Genomic DNA, 15,241 nt, shown 5'->3' with positions numbered 1-15,241 from the left:
CTTTCATGGTTTCAATTTTTATATTTTGATCTCTAATCCATTTGGAATTTATCTTTTTTTATGTATTATACAATTTTGTTTTTTTCCATTTCATTCAAAAGTTGTTTAAGATAACAGTTTTTAACCTGCAGGAGTAAGGGCTTTTTGTTATTTTTCATATGTAGTTTTATTGCACTGTGATCAGAAAACATAATTTGTGGTATTTTTACTATTGTGAACTTACTGAGGTTTTCTGTATGACCTTATATATGATCAGTTTTTGTAAATAGTACATGTCCACATGAAAAGAGATTGTTTTCTCTATCAATATACAAAATTCAATATAGCAAGTTCAATATGTTACAATAATTTACCTTACTGATTACATTGCTTTGGTCTTCTTTAGCTTCACCTACTATTGCTCTGTTTCTATTAATTTTTTCATACAGCTTTTGTAGATTTTTGTTTTATAAAGTTTGTGACAGGGTTATTTGGTGCAAAAGTATTCATAACTGATTTATCTTCCTCATTGTTAATTTGTCCTTTAACATAGAAGAAGCCCTGTTTTGTCTTGCTAGGTGTTTTTTGGGCTTGAATTCTACCTTGTCAGTTATTAACATCATAACCTCTGTTTTCCTTTTGATTGAATTTGCCCATTATACCTTTGCTCATATCTTTTTTCTTTCAGTGTTTCTTAATGACTTTGTTTTTAGGTGTTCCTTGTATAATACACAATTGGGTTTTACTTCATGAGCCAATCTAAAATTTTTTTTTCTTTTAGTAGAGGAGTTAAGCTCTTTGTATTTATTACTGACACTGATATGCTAGATTTTTAGCTCTGACAATTATTTATTATATTTACTGTGTGTATTCTGTTTACTGTGTGGCTTTCATTATGTTGTATTATGTTTTCATTGCTCTTTTTAAGAGTTTGCTTTGAAATTTTTTTGATATTTAGTATGTTTATCTGAATAAAGTATGGAGTTTCATTAGTAATAATATATTAACATTTTTTTCATTAATTGTGACAAGTGTTCAGTAGTAATGCAAAATGTTAACCATAGGGGAATCTGGGTGTGCCGTGTATGGAAACTCTTTGTATGTTGCAACTTGTCTGTAATATAAAACTATTCTAAAATTTAAAAAAACTTTTTTAAATTTATTTATTTGACAGAGAGAGACAGAGAGGGAACACAAGCAGGGGCAGTGGGAGAGGGAGAAGGAGGCTTCCCATGGAGCAGGGAGCCCGATGCAGGGCTCGATCCCAGGACCCTGGGATCATGACCTGAGCTGAATGACTGAGCCGCCCAGGCACCCTACAAAATATTTTTTAATGTAGTAGGACTGAAGGTGTCCAAGACTGGTTTGGGAAAGTACATTTTATGTGAGTTTATTGCTGAACTTGGTGAATATAAGCTGTATTTTTCAGTTTCCAGTAAATTAGGGAGGTATAATCACTGTATTTGATGGTAAAGAGTTAGAGGAAGACATCTTTGTTTTGTAATAATGAAAAAAAATCAGTTTTTGGACTGGAAAATTTTTAAGCAAAAGATTAAAGAAAACAGTTGCTTCTAGAACTGGTTACTCAAATCATACCTTGTCAAGATGAATTATTTAGAATGTTGTTGGGGAAGAGGGCGTGTTTAGTAGTAAGGCATAAAGGTGAATTGGTATATAAACCCAAGAATTTTAATGGCTCCTACAAGGTACAGTTTAGGCTTTTACTCCCAGAATTTTAGAGCTGCAAGACACTTTTACAATTTTTTCCAGTTCTTTCATTTGTAGAAGAATAACTAGAAGTCTAGGCAAGTGATACGTTACATCCAAAATCATGTAGTAAATTGATATTCAGAGCTGGGACTAGACTCAAAGACTCTTCTTCATTTCTGTTTTAAGATTCTTTCCTCAATGCCAGAATGTATTCTTGAAAGTCATGATAATCTTGAAAGTCACGACATCCTGAGCTCCTCATATCCTACTTAACATGCAGCTAAGGCAAGGTTACATATTTATACTGGCATTTTAAAAAAAAGGCATAAGTGATTTTTTATTCAACATTCCAGAGATAATGTTAGGTCATAAGTCTCTGCCTTGTTGATTTTTTTCTCTGTATCTTATGCAGTAAGGGAAGGGCCTGGTTGAAGATTGTAGCAAAAAGGCCAGTCATTATGAACTATAGACTGAGAGCTAGAACTGGAACTGGTGCTGGAAACCATAAAAATGCCAGATGATGTGGGGGCTGGGATGCTGTTGGGATGATGACTAAGTGGACTCTAGAACCTGTAGAAAAGGGGACAGAGTAAAGGAGGCTGTGGAGCCACCATCAAACTCATGCTAATCATGAGGACCAGTTCTGCTTTCATTCCCTGGAGCATTCTACTTGCCAGCTAAGATTTAGGATAGCCATAGATAATGAAATAAAATTCATCTGACATCTGCAGGACATTTTTATTTTGCAAAGTACTGTCACAAATATTACTCTGTTTGATCCTTGCAATATCCTTGTGAGATGGGTAAAAGGGATATTGGTGAGCAGAAAATGTTAAATACTAATTGGTGTCAAGACGGCAGTGTGTTAGAAACCACTAAAGGATATAAAAATGAATACACATAGTTTTGGCTCTCATGGTGTACAGTCTTGTGGAGATGGGGTAGGGAAAACAGCGAAAGGTAGTGTTAAGGCAAGTTGAAAAAGATTTAGAAATTCAAACTACCATGGGAATTTAAAAGGAATGATGGTATTATAACTGATGGAAATTTTAGTATTTTGCCTTCTGATTTCAGACTAGTTGAAAGAATAACAACTATAAAAGGATCTCTTTACTTTTTTTATTGTATGTTACTGTGCTGTTAAATAAGGCATAACATTCCATAAGGCTATTTTGGGACTACAGTCAGTGACCACACAATAGTGGCCCAACTCTCTAAATAACAATACTAGACAAACTGGACACCCTCTCACATGTGGACAAATCTGCATGGAAAAGTACTCAAGTTTTAGGTGTGGACTTGTGTACTTTACTTTCCCTTTCTAGTGTATTAAGAAATGACTTGCACTTTAACTTGCCAAAAGCAATGCTTGCATTCTAGTGGCAACATTACTACTTCCGTTACATAGTACAGGGAATACCAGAACTACAAAGGCAGGAGTGTAAGTAAATTTTATTAGGAAGGGAAGTTGTCAACTTAAATAGCAGCAAATGAATGAACAAGGAAACTTCTGTTGTCATAGACATACAAGACCTCCATCATATACAGGGTACAGGAGGCATGTCTGTTCGTGATATCTAGCCCAGAAATGTCAAATGCTTTTCCATTTAATCTCATACTTCTGGATTCCTACCGAAAAGGAATACATTAAGAGCATGGAAAAGTTGCTTACTAAAAGGAAACCCTCAAAAAAAGTAAGAGAGGGAAAATAGAAATTAAGTTATGTAGAATACTTTTTAAGTGATAATTAACTACATTTTCGTATCTTCACAGTAATACAAAACCCAATAACTTGCAGAACTGGTTCAGATTACTTAAATACCAGATACGTTTTTAGTCCTCTACATAAATGTTTAGAAGTTACTTACATTTATATGAAATGAAGTTATTAATACTTTTCTACAGCAGTAACTGCATACCAGGAAGGCCAAGGCAAACACAAATCAAGGAATGGAGTTTTCCCAAAGCTGCAGTGTGAAAAGACTATAAACATTTGATTCCATACACATGAATGGGTTTCTTTGCTATAGGAAATTCAAATGGAATAAGGAATGGAGATGTGTAAAAAGGTTTCTTAAGGGGGAGAAGAATGACAGCCTATATGCACTTAAGTTTTCTGCCCCTTCTGCAGCATCATATTCTTCTCCTGCACTGTCTGATGTCCATAATGTTAGGTTTGTCTCTAAGCAACTGCATGATGAGGGTGCTGTCTTTGGATGAGGCTTCATTCACTGTATCAAGTTCTGAAGTGGCCTCATCAAAAGCCATTTTAGCTAGTGTGTAGGCAAGCTTGGATTACTAAGGATCTTACAGTGAAACACAGAGAAGTTAAGAGCCAGCCTCAGGCAGATTGGGTGTGTGGGTTGCATCTCTTTCTTGCTTATATCAAAAGCCTCTTGGTAAGCAACTTGGGAATTACCTATCATTTGTTTTTGATCTTGACCACCTGCAACTTCAGCAACATGCTGTAGGTAATTTTTCCTCATTTTTAGGTAGAAGACCTTACTCTAGGTTAATTGCATTGGCTGTTAAATATGCATCCAACAAATAGCTTTTTATTATTTTTGATTACTGGGTCCTGTTCTTTGTGCTCAGCTGGTATTTGCCTATTTCACTTTCATGGTTACTATTCTTTTCTACCACATATTATGCATTTATTATATGCTTTAGGATAACTTATTAATGTATGAGTGGTGTTAATTGAATACATCTAATTTTTGGAAAATTTCAGCATTCAGTGCTGTCACAAAATTAATCTAGGTCGTAGCTCCCCTTCAAAATAATTAAAATAGTGCTTCCAGCCAAGATGGACCAACAGGGATTAGTATCCTTCCACCCTAAAAAAACTAACTGGATTAAAGATATGAAACAACAGTTTCTAAGACATTTGCTATCAGGCGGCAAAAGACTTTGATCCCTGAGCGACAGGAAATAAATTAAGTGAGACTTAAGAATGCTCTAGCCTGGAGAGAGTTTCTAGGCATGGAGCAGGTCAGTAGAACCCAGGAGGAATCAAGAAATCTTCCTGAGTTAAAGAGAAGGAGCTGCGGGAGGCTGTGGGGAGCCAAGGCAGCTGGAGTTCACAGGGCAGAATATCAGAGAAGAGAGCTGCAAGAGAATTTTCAAGAATTCAGTTGAGTACTAATCAGTGCCTGCTTGGGAAGAAACTACTTGAGGCTAGGAAGAGCCACTCAAAAGGAATTGAAGGAACAATACAATACTCATAGCTCACATACTGGAGTGATACCAGGAATAGAGCCCTGAATCCATCAGAGTAGAAAATCTTGATCACTGAGGTAAAGCATCTTCAACATTCTAGTTGTCATTTTTAGATGTTTGGGTTGGGTCTTTTTTTGTCTTTACTGAAAATATAGTCAACCTTTTTTCTAGCTTCTAGAAATATGAGATTTATAACAACTTTTAATGTCCTAGTTTCCTAATCCTATCAACTGTGTCATGTCCAGGCTGGTTTTGATTGATATTTTTACTCATTATGGCTGTATTTTCTTTTTCTTACCTTTTTTTTTTTTTTTTAAACATGCGTGGAAATCAGTTGATGCTTGTCAGGCATGTAAAAGAAGACATTGTAAATTTTACCTTGTTGGGTGCGGATATTTTTGTATTCCTATAAATATTCTTGAAACTTTTTCTGCAATGTATTGAAGTTACTTGGAAAGTATTTGATCCTGTAAGGTATTGCTTTTAATAGACCACCAATCTAATCGCCCCACTCCTGAGGCAGAACCTTTCTGAGTACTTCACCTGATGTCCTGTGAATAATGAGGTTTTCCATTTGGCTAATCATCTGGTTACAGATGTTAAATTGAGGATCTGGTTGTTTTTAAGTTCTTCTGGGATCATTAGAGAGCAGTCTTTATTTTAGGACTGATTTTTAGCCATGCTGAGGTCTCTACTTATTGCCCAGAGTGTACAAAGTCTTTCTCTACTCTGGTTGGATGGGACCTCCAATGTCTCCAGCTGTTTGAACCTTGCATTGTTCACTTGTGTGTGTGTGTGTGGGTTTTTTTTTTTTTTTTTAAGCTCCTCAGCAGTTTTTTGCCTGGCCTTGTGGAATTTCACTCTACGTGTATGTAGATTAGTATTAAGTTAGAATCAAGTGGACCCCTACCTTGATGTCTAGAGCTTTTTTCTGCATAACCCCTCCTCTCTGGTACATTGTTCCGGTAATTCCTGTCACCTTTAGCTTACTGAACTTATATCTTTGTCTTTTCAAGTTAAGTAGATTGCTGTGCTATCCTTTGAATCTCCCTGCCTACAGTGGTGTTTAGAACATGTCTCTTGGCAGAAAGTCAAGATGTTCATAGGGCTTATCTAGCTTGTTTTCTTCTCTCATGGAATGCAGATCTACACTAATTATTGTCCCATGTCCATAAACTGTTTGTCATATGTTTTGTCTAGTTTTGTAGTTGTTTACTGTCTGAGGGTAAATCTGGTACCAGTTACTCCTTAATAGAAGCATAAATCCTAAACTACTGGATTATTGCAGGAAGTTGGTAAAAAGACTTTTGGGTGAAATTACAGGAAGGAATAATGAGCTTTGGCTGATTTTTATAGTTAATGGCCATTTAGGATTTGTTTATGGACCCCTGGAGTAGTTGACTTAGCAGTGGTTTGTCTTTTTCAACTAGATCTAGAAGATGGGATAATGTAAATAGTAAAGCACTATACAAATATCCTTATTATTTTTAGCTTAGAGTAAAATTTATTGAATGTTCTTATTAATAAGCTGTTCTGCCTCAGAATAGATTTTTTTTTGGAATTCAAAGTGAAAATAGTTGGATTACCTTTATGCTGCGGGAGTTGGAGTTGGTGATGATGCCTTCAGTATTATTTCTAATTACCACAAATTGGTTTCAGTAGGCTTTGATGTCATTGGATAAAGACTGCTTCTCACAATTAGTAATAATGTCAATCCAAAATCTCACGTTGTAACAACAGTAAAGTTGCTGGCAGAAAGACGTATTTCTGAAGATTGTATTGTGTTGCTATATTTACTCTTGAGTTTTTGTACTTAGGAACTTGCACATATATATTCAGTGAACATTTGATGTGTGAATCTTTATTAAGACTATTCACTTGTCAACTTTCTGTATGTCAAACAGGGTAGTAGATACTAGGGAGGCAAAAGAAATAGTAGATAGGGTCCCTTATCAGAAGATCACATGAGATGGCACATGTATAAGGCAACAACATATTCTAGCAAAGATTAATGGAGTACAGAGTGATTATGTCAGCTCTTAGGGAGAAATGGAGAGGCTCGATTTTGAGAAAATTGATGGATATGCGTTGATTCACTAAGAGGATAAGGGAGAAAAAGTCCCTGTTCTAAAAACAAGGAATGGTGTGTTGCAGGGTGACAGCTGAGAATGACAAAATTGTTCTGTGAAAAACAAGCAAATTAAATTGGCTTTAATGGAATTCTCTGTAGAAGATAGTCAGAAATTAGGTTGTTGAGCTGATTGTGGTGTGAGGGATGTAGAAGATTTTGAACATTAGTCTGAAAAGAGAGATAATTCTGATTGCCCCATATGTTAAAAAGTAGACAAAATTAAAGAATTTTGTGTTCACAAAGTAAGTTTTATAGGTGCTGACTTATTTTAAGATAAACCATGAAGCAAATTAAGACACTGAGTGTTACTGTGTTTGAGTACAATAAAGTAAAAACCCCTTCTTTATTGGGATTTGAAAAACACTGCTTACAGAAGTGAATATATAGAAGTTTTACATGGGGGCGCCTGGGTGGCTCAGTCGGTTAAGCATCTGTCTTTGGCTCGGGTCATGATCCCAGGGTCCTGGGAATGAGCCCTGTGTTGGGCTCCCTGCCCAGTGGGGAGCCGACTTCTCCTTCTGCCCCTCCCCCTGCTCTCTCTCTTTCTCAAATAAAATCTTTTTAAAAAGTGAAAGTTTTACATGTTATGACATACTATAAGGGGAAAAAGGAATTTTTTAAATGGTATAATAACTGAAGGTACTCTAACTGAACTTTGAGTGGGGCTGAATTTCATTTGTTTGTTTGTTGTTCCAGGTTGCTGCTTTTGCTGAGAGAGCACTCATGACCCAGGTGGTATTTTCATTCAAGATCAAGTGTTCTGTTGCCTTTGTTGATTAACTGAACAAATTCAGGTTGGTATATTTTGTGGACAACATTTCCCTATTCTAATTATTAGTTAATATGTTGAGAAATGGATAATTTTGTGTTAAAAGCTATGTATGTACATGGCAGTGAATTAGAAAGACCAAGTCAGTCTAAACTCATTGAATTATGTATCAGTTAACAGACATTTTCGCACTACCTACTGTGTATAATCTGCAGTGCATAAAATAAAAAAAAATGTTTTATTCCTTGTTTAAAAGCTTTGTACTTTAAGAGGCTAGATACAAACAAGCTGTGGCTGAATATGGTACATATTGTACTTTTGGCATTGTTTTGTGACATTTGGTGCTGAAAATAACTCATCTTAGAGCTTTTGGACATTTTTGTAGCTGACTTTTAAAGGATTGATTATTGTCCAGATTTTAGTCATACATTAAAATTATTATTTGTTTTTAGTGTTCAGTCTATGAGTTTTGATAAATATATATTCATCCCCATAATCTTATAAATTCACTCATGTTGTCTCTTCTTGGTCAACCTCTCTTTCATCTCAACTCCTAGCAACCGCTGATCTGTTTTTTGTCCCTATAGTCTACCTTTTCTGATATGTCATTTAAATAGAATCATTTAGTATGTAGCTTTTAAAACCTAGCTTCTTTCACTTAGCATAATGCTTTTGGATTCATTCATGTTGTGTGTACTAGTAATTTGTTCTTTTTTTTTTAATTGCTGAGCTGTGTTCTACCATATGGGGATATACCATAGCTGGTTTATCCATTCACCACTTTATGGACATTTTGGGAGTTTCCAGTTTTGGGTGATTATTTTAGTCATACATTTTTCTTTTTTTGTGATAAAATACTTATCTATAACATAATATTTATAACAACAAAATACATAATATTTACCATCTTAGCCATTTTTTTAAAAGAATTTATTTATGAGAGAGAGAGATTGAGAGAAAACACTAGAGAGGGGAGGGTCAGATGGAGAAGCAGATTTCCCTGCCAAGCAGGGAGCCTGACTCGGGGCTCTATCCCAGGACGCTGGGATCATGACCTGAACTGAAGGCAGACGTTTAACCAACTGAGACACTCAGGTGCCCCTCCCCCATCTTAGCCATTTTTAAGTGTACAGTTCAGTGGTATTACGTACATTCACTTTGCTATGCAGTCATCACACCATCCATTCCCATAACTCTTTTCATCTTGTAAAATTGAAACTGTATACCTATTAAACAATAACTCCCCATTCTCTCTTCCCTCCAGCTCCTGGAAAGCAGTATTGTACTTTCTGTCTTTATGAATTTGACTCTAAGTAATTCATATGAGGAGAGTCATGTATAGCATTTGTCTTTTTGTGGCTGGCTTATTTCATTTAGCCTAATGTCCTTGAGGTTCATCTGTGCTGTAGCATAGCACAGAATTTCCTTTCTTTTTAAAGCTGAATAATATTCCATTGTATGTATATACTTCATTTTGCTTATCTACTTATTGGTTGTTGGACATGGGTTGCTTCCACATTTTAGCTGTTGTAAATAATGTGGCTATGAACATGAGTATACAAATATTTCTTCAAGACCCCATTTTTCGTTCTTTTGGGTGTATATATATATATATTCAGAAATGGAATTGCTAAATCTTATGGTAATTCTATTTTTAATTTTTTGAGGAACCACCGTACTTTTTTCTACAGCAGCTTTACCATTTTACATTCTAATCAGCAGTGCACAAGGGTTTTAGTTTCTCTACCTCCTTGCCAACAATTGTTATTTTCTGTTTTTTGATGTAGCCATCTTAATGGGTGTGAAATTGTAGGGTTTTTTTTTTTTTTTTGTGTGTGTGTGTGTGTGGTTTTGATTTGCATTTCCCTAATGAACATCGTTTTATGGGCTTATTGGCCATTTGTATATCTTCTTTGGGACAATGTCTATTCATGTCTTTGAATTGGGTTGTTTGTTTTTTGTTGTTGAGGCTTAGGAGTTCTCTCTATATTCTGGATAGTAATCCCCATACATGTTACAAGTACTTTCTCCAGTCTGTAGGTTGCCTTTTTACTTCATGGATGTTATCTTTTGATGCATAAAAGTTTTAGTTTTCTCGAAGTCCAGCTTGTCTATATTTTTCCTTTCTTTCTTTCCCCCTATGCCTTCAGTGTCATATCCAAGAAATCATTGGTAAATTCAATGTCATGAAGCTTTTGTCCTATGTTTTCTTCTGAGAGTTTTATTATTTTAGGTCCTACACTTAGGTACTTGATACATTTTGAGTTAATTTTTGTATATATGTTAGGGGTCCAGTTTCATTCTTTTGCATGTAGATATTCAGTTTTCCCAGCACCATTTATTGAAAAGACTGTCCTTTTTTCCCCCATTGAATGTTATTGGCATTCTTGTCAAAAATCATTTGACCATATATGTGAGGGTTTATTTCTAGGCTCTCTATTCCATTGGTCCATATGTCTTTTTTTGTGGCAACTCACTACACTGTTGTTTTTTAAAGTTTTTATTCATTTATTTGAGAGAGAGAGAGAGAGAACACAAGCGGCGGGGAGGGGCGGGGGAGAGGGAGAAGCAGACTCTCAGCTGAGCAGGGAGCCCAACACAGGGCTGGATCCCAGGACCCTGGGATCATGACCTGAGCTGAAGGCAGATGCTTAACTGACTGAGCCACCCAGGTGCCCCAACACCACACTGTTTTAATTACTGTAGCTTTATAGTAAAATTTGAAATCATGAAATGTGAGTCCTCCAGTTTTTCTGTTCTTTTCAAGATTGTTTTGGCTCTTTGGGATCCCTTGAGATTTCATATGAATTTTAGTGTGGGTTTTTCTATATCAGAAAAAAATGTGATTGGGGTTTTGATCAGTGTTGCATGGAATCTGTTGATTTCTTTGGTCAGTGTGACATTTTAACAATATTAAGTCTTCAATGTTACTAACATGGGATGTGTTTCCATTTATGTCTTTAATTTCTTTCATCAATGTTTTGTAGTTTTCATTGTACAAGTCTTTTGCCTCCTTGGTTAAGTTAATTCATAAGTATTTTATTCTTTTTGATGCAGTTAGTGGAATTCTTTTTGTAATTGTCTTTTCAGATTGTTCATAGTGTGTAGAAACGTGGTTTGTTTTTGTATGTTGATTTTGTATCCTGCTATTTTGATGAATTCATTTATTAGTTGTAAGAGCTTTTTTGTGGCGTCTTTAGGGTTTTTTTTAACATATAAGATCATATTATCTGCAAAGAAATAATTTTACTTTGTCCATTTCAATTTGGATGCCTTGAATTTTTTTTTTCTTGCCAAATTGCTCTGGGTAGAGCTACCAGTACTACACTGAATAGAAGTGGGGAAAGTGGACTTCCTTTTCCTTGTTCCTGATCTTAGAGGAATAGCTTTCAGTCTTTCAACATTGAGTATGATGATTGCTGTGGGTTTTTCATATATGGCTTACATTATGTTGAGGTAGTTTCCCTCTGTTCCTGTTTTCTTGAGTGTTTTCATCAGGAGAGGGTATTGAATTTTATCAAATGCTTTTTTTTTTTTTTTACATCAATTGAGATGATCATGTGGATTTTTCTTTCATTTTGTTGATGTAGCATATTACATTGATCAATTTTCATATGTTGAACAATCCTTGCATTCCAGGAATAAATCCCACTTGGTGATGGTGTGTAAATCCTTTTAATATGAAGTTATACATTTTAAAAATAAAAATGTCATTGTATTGATAGAATGTTTATTAGTAGAATTATTAATAGAATGTTTTAATAGAATTTATTAATAGAATGTTATTTATTGTTAAACCATGTTAAAGAAACCCCAGCTTTTTTTGGGCTGGGGTTGCATTTCTTTTAAAAAGCATTAAAGCATAACCAAAGAATTTTTTTTAACAGATCTTGTGGGTAGGGGAAGAGACATGCAATTTATGATTACTTTGAATATATAAAGAGAGGTGATGCAAAATTGTTAGAAATGGGTTATATTGGATCTTGTGGTGTTTCTTGACTATTGAAAAATCATGTTGCTTTCTTAGATCAGAAATGTACGGATAGGCTTGTATAGTTAACCCTCAAATAGGTAGCTCCAAAACCTATCTGTTTAGAAAAGTAAATTTTAAGAATTCTCTTATATTAAAAATCGTACTTCTTTTTTTTTTTTTTTTTAAGATGGCAGAGGCTGGGCATGAAAAGTCAGTTTAAACTTTCTTGAATGAGTATCTGGGTTGAAAGTGATGGAAACTGTCCTTCTGCCTTGGGGAAATTAGTAATAATAAAAATTAGCTATGTAGTGATCTCAAAAAGGCTACTGATTATTTATAAGGATTATCTGGTTCATTATGTGCTACAGAAATAAAAAGATCTTGAGCAGAATATTATGCTCTGAGAATCAGAGAATATTGCTTTAGATTCCAGCTCCTCAGCCTGGAGATTAAGAGTCACTGCAACTTTGAACTGTTCTCTTGTTTCTGAATATTTTAGATAAATTATATGACTTGCATAGTATCTCTATAGATAAAATAGTATGTTATATTGTGTTCTCAGGGAACATTTCCAAAATAGGTAAAACATTTTAGGCAGAGTCAGAGCATTTTAGAGATGTTCCTGAGAGAGCAATTATTTGGTCATTGTGTAAATGCGACACAGAGTCAGACTGTGCTCAGAAGTCATGATTTCTTCAGACTTGAGCTATTCTTTTCATGTCATGTTAATTATATAAGTTATCTGGCATAACTTTTTTTTTTTAAAGATTTTTTATTTATTTAATTGACAGAGAGAGACAGAGAGAGAGGGAACACAAGCAGGGGGAGTGGGAGAGGGAGAAGCAGGCTTCCCGCTGAGCAGGGAGCCTGATGCGGGGCTCGATCCCAGGACCCTGGGACCATGACCGGAGCTGAAGGCAGTTGCTTAACCAACTGAGCCACCCAGGCGCCCCTCTGGCATAACTTTTTAATACAGCATCAAAGACATTATGACTGAAAGCCAGATATTAGGAAAGGGATGGACAACTAGCATGTAGGAACACAGATTCCAGTTGCCAAAGAGCATAGTAAAAAAAAAAATTTAAGTTTTTTTTCTCTTTTTCTTTCTTTCTTTTTTTTTTTTTTGAGAGAGAGACAGCGTGCGCTTGCAAGCAGGGGGGGTGGGGCAGAGGGAGAGGTAGAGAGAGAATCTTAAGCAGGCTTAGTGTGGGGCCTGATTCGGGGCTTGATCTTATGACCCTGAGATCATGACCTGAGCCAAAATCAAGAGTTGGACACTTAACTGACTGAGCCACCCAGGCACCCTGAGCAAAGTATAAATTTTTAGGCAAATACCATATATTTCCCAAAATTTATTAGGATTTTGGGTATATACGTACTTTTGAGCTCTCAAATAGATGACTGAGCTTTTTTAAAAATATTTTTAAATTTTTAATTTAAATATAGTTGAAATATTAATTTTAGGTGTAGAACATAGTGATTCAACATTTATATATGTTATGAAATGCTCACCTTTCACCATACAAATGTATTACAATATTATTGACTGCATTCCCCATCCTGTGACTTATTTATTTTATAACTGGAAGTTTGTACCTCTTAATCCCTTTCATCTATTTTGTCTATACTCCGCCCCCCCCCAGCAGCTCTCAGTTTGTTCTCTGTTATGAGTCTGTTTCTTTTGTTTGTTTTGTTTTTCTAAATCATGCAGTGTTTGTCTTTTTCCGTCTGAATTATTTCACTTAGCATAGTACCCTCCATCCATGTTTCATGAATGTCAAGATTTCATTATTTTTTATGGCTGAGTAATGTTCATTGCATATATATATCCCATCTTTATCCATTCAGACACTTACATTGCTTCCATATCTTGGCTATTGTAAATAATGCTGCAGTAAACATATGGGTGCATATATCTTTTTGAATTAGTGTGTTTGTTTTCTGTAGATAAATACCCAGAAGTGGAATTGCTGTGTTGTACGGCATTTCTATTTTTAATTTTTTGAGAAACCTCCATATTGTTTCCCATAGTGGGTGCACTGGTTTACAATCCCACCAACAGTATACAAGGTTCCCTTTCCTCCATATCCTTATCAACACCTGTTATTTCTTGGTTTTTTGGTACTAGCCATTCTGACTGCTATAAGGTGATATCTCACTGTGGTTTTGATTTGCATTTTTTTGAGGACTAGTGATATTCATGTTTCTGTTGATTGTATATTTTCTTTCAGGTGGTCTGCCCATTTTTAATTGGATTGTTTGTTTTTTTTGGTGTTGAGTTGTATGAGTTCTTCATACATTCTGGATATTAGTCCCTTATTAGATTTATCATTTGCAAGTATCTGCTCCCATTCTGGCTTTTCATTTTGTTGATAGTTTTTTTTTTTGCTGTACAAAAGCTTTTTGATTTGATGTAATCCCAATTGTTTATTTTCACTTTTGTTTTCCTTGCCTGGGGAGACCTATACAGAAAAATATTGCTAAGGCCAATGTCTAAGAGATCAATGTCTGTTTTTTTTTTTTTCTTAAGTTTTATGGTTTCGGATATTACATTGAGACCTTTAATCCATTTTGAGTTTATTTTTGTGTATGGTATAAGAAAGTGATGCAGTTTCATTTTTTTTGCCTGCAGTTGTCTAGTTTTCCCAACACCACTTATTGAAGAGATTGTCTTTTCCCCATTGTGTATTCCTGCCTCCTTTGTCATAGATTAATTGACATTTAAGTGCGTGTTTATTTCTGGGCTCTCCATTTTTTCCATTGATCGATGTGTCTCTTTTTGGGCTGTTTGATTACTGTTTTGATTACTGCAGCTTTGTAGTATAGTTTGAAATCTGGGATTGTGATACCTCCAGCTTCTCTCTTTCTTTCTTTCTTTCTCTCTCTTTTTCTCTCCTTCCCTCCTTCCCTCCTCCCCCCTCCCCTTCCCCTCCCTCCTCTTCTTTCCCCTCCCTCCCTCCCTCCTTCCCTCTTTTCCTTCCTCCCTCCTTCTTCCCTTTCTTCCTTTTTTCTTTTTTTAAAGATTTTTTTATTTTTAAGTAATCTCTACACCCAACATGGGGCTCAAATTTACAACCCCCCAGATCAAGAGTCTCATGCTCCACCGACTGAGCCAGCCAGGCACCCTTCCTCTAGCTTTGTTCTTTCTCAAGATCATTTTGGGTTAGATGGGTTGGATTAGATGATTGAGCTTCTGTCAGCAGTGATTGTTTTAGATTTTGGTGTTTCTGAAGGAAGTATTCCTATAGCAAGTATTAATGAATGAGTTAGTCTCACCCACCCATGGGCTACTTAGAGTTCATTAGAGTACCTTGCATTTGTGGTGGATTCTCCAAGATCGACAGGGCAAGAAGTAGGAAGTGAGTTTTCTGAAAACCTGAGAAAATGGAACCCAACAGAATGGTAAAAACTGGTACTTCTCACAGAATTTTTACACAAAATGGACCTTGAGGACATTAGT

At 35.6% G+C, this 15,241-nt stretch overlaps 1 protein-coding gene across 6 annotated transcripts in view; it reads left to right on the top strand.

Moving 5' to 3' along the window:
• Window positions 1-15,241, top strand: part of FUT8 (fucosyltransferase 8) — a 330,956-nt gene that overhangs the window by 41,811 nt on the left and 273,904 nt on the right. For all 6 annotated transcript variants that reach the window (XM_027571178.2, XM_027571173.2, XM_027571177.2 and 3 more), the window contains exon 2: window positions 7,736-7,833. The gene's annotated coding sequence lies outside the window, so the exon portion shown is untranslated. The remainder of the gene's footprint in view (window positions 1-7,735; window positions 7,834-15,241) is intronic.

This window comes from Zalophus californianus, chromosome 6, assembly GCF_009762305.2.
Source record: "Zalophus californianus isolate mZalCal1 chromosome 6, mZalCal1.pri.v2, whole genome shotgun sequence".
Lineage (NCBI taxonomy): Eukaryota > Metazoa > Chordata > Mammalia > Carnivora > Otariidae > Zalophus > Zalophus californianus.
Note: the sequence above shows the minus strand (reverse complement) of the source record. Positions and strands in the feature narration are given on the sequence as shown.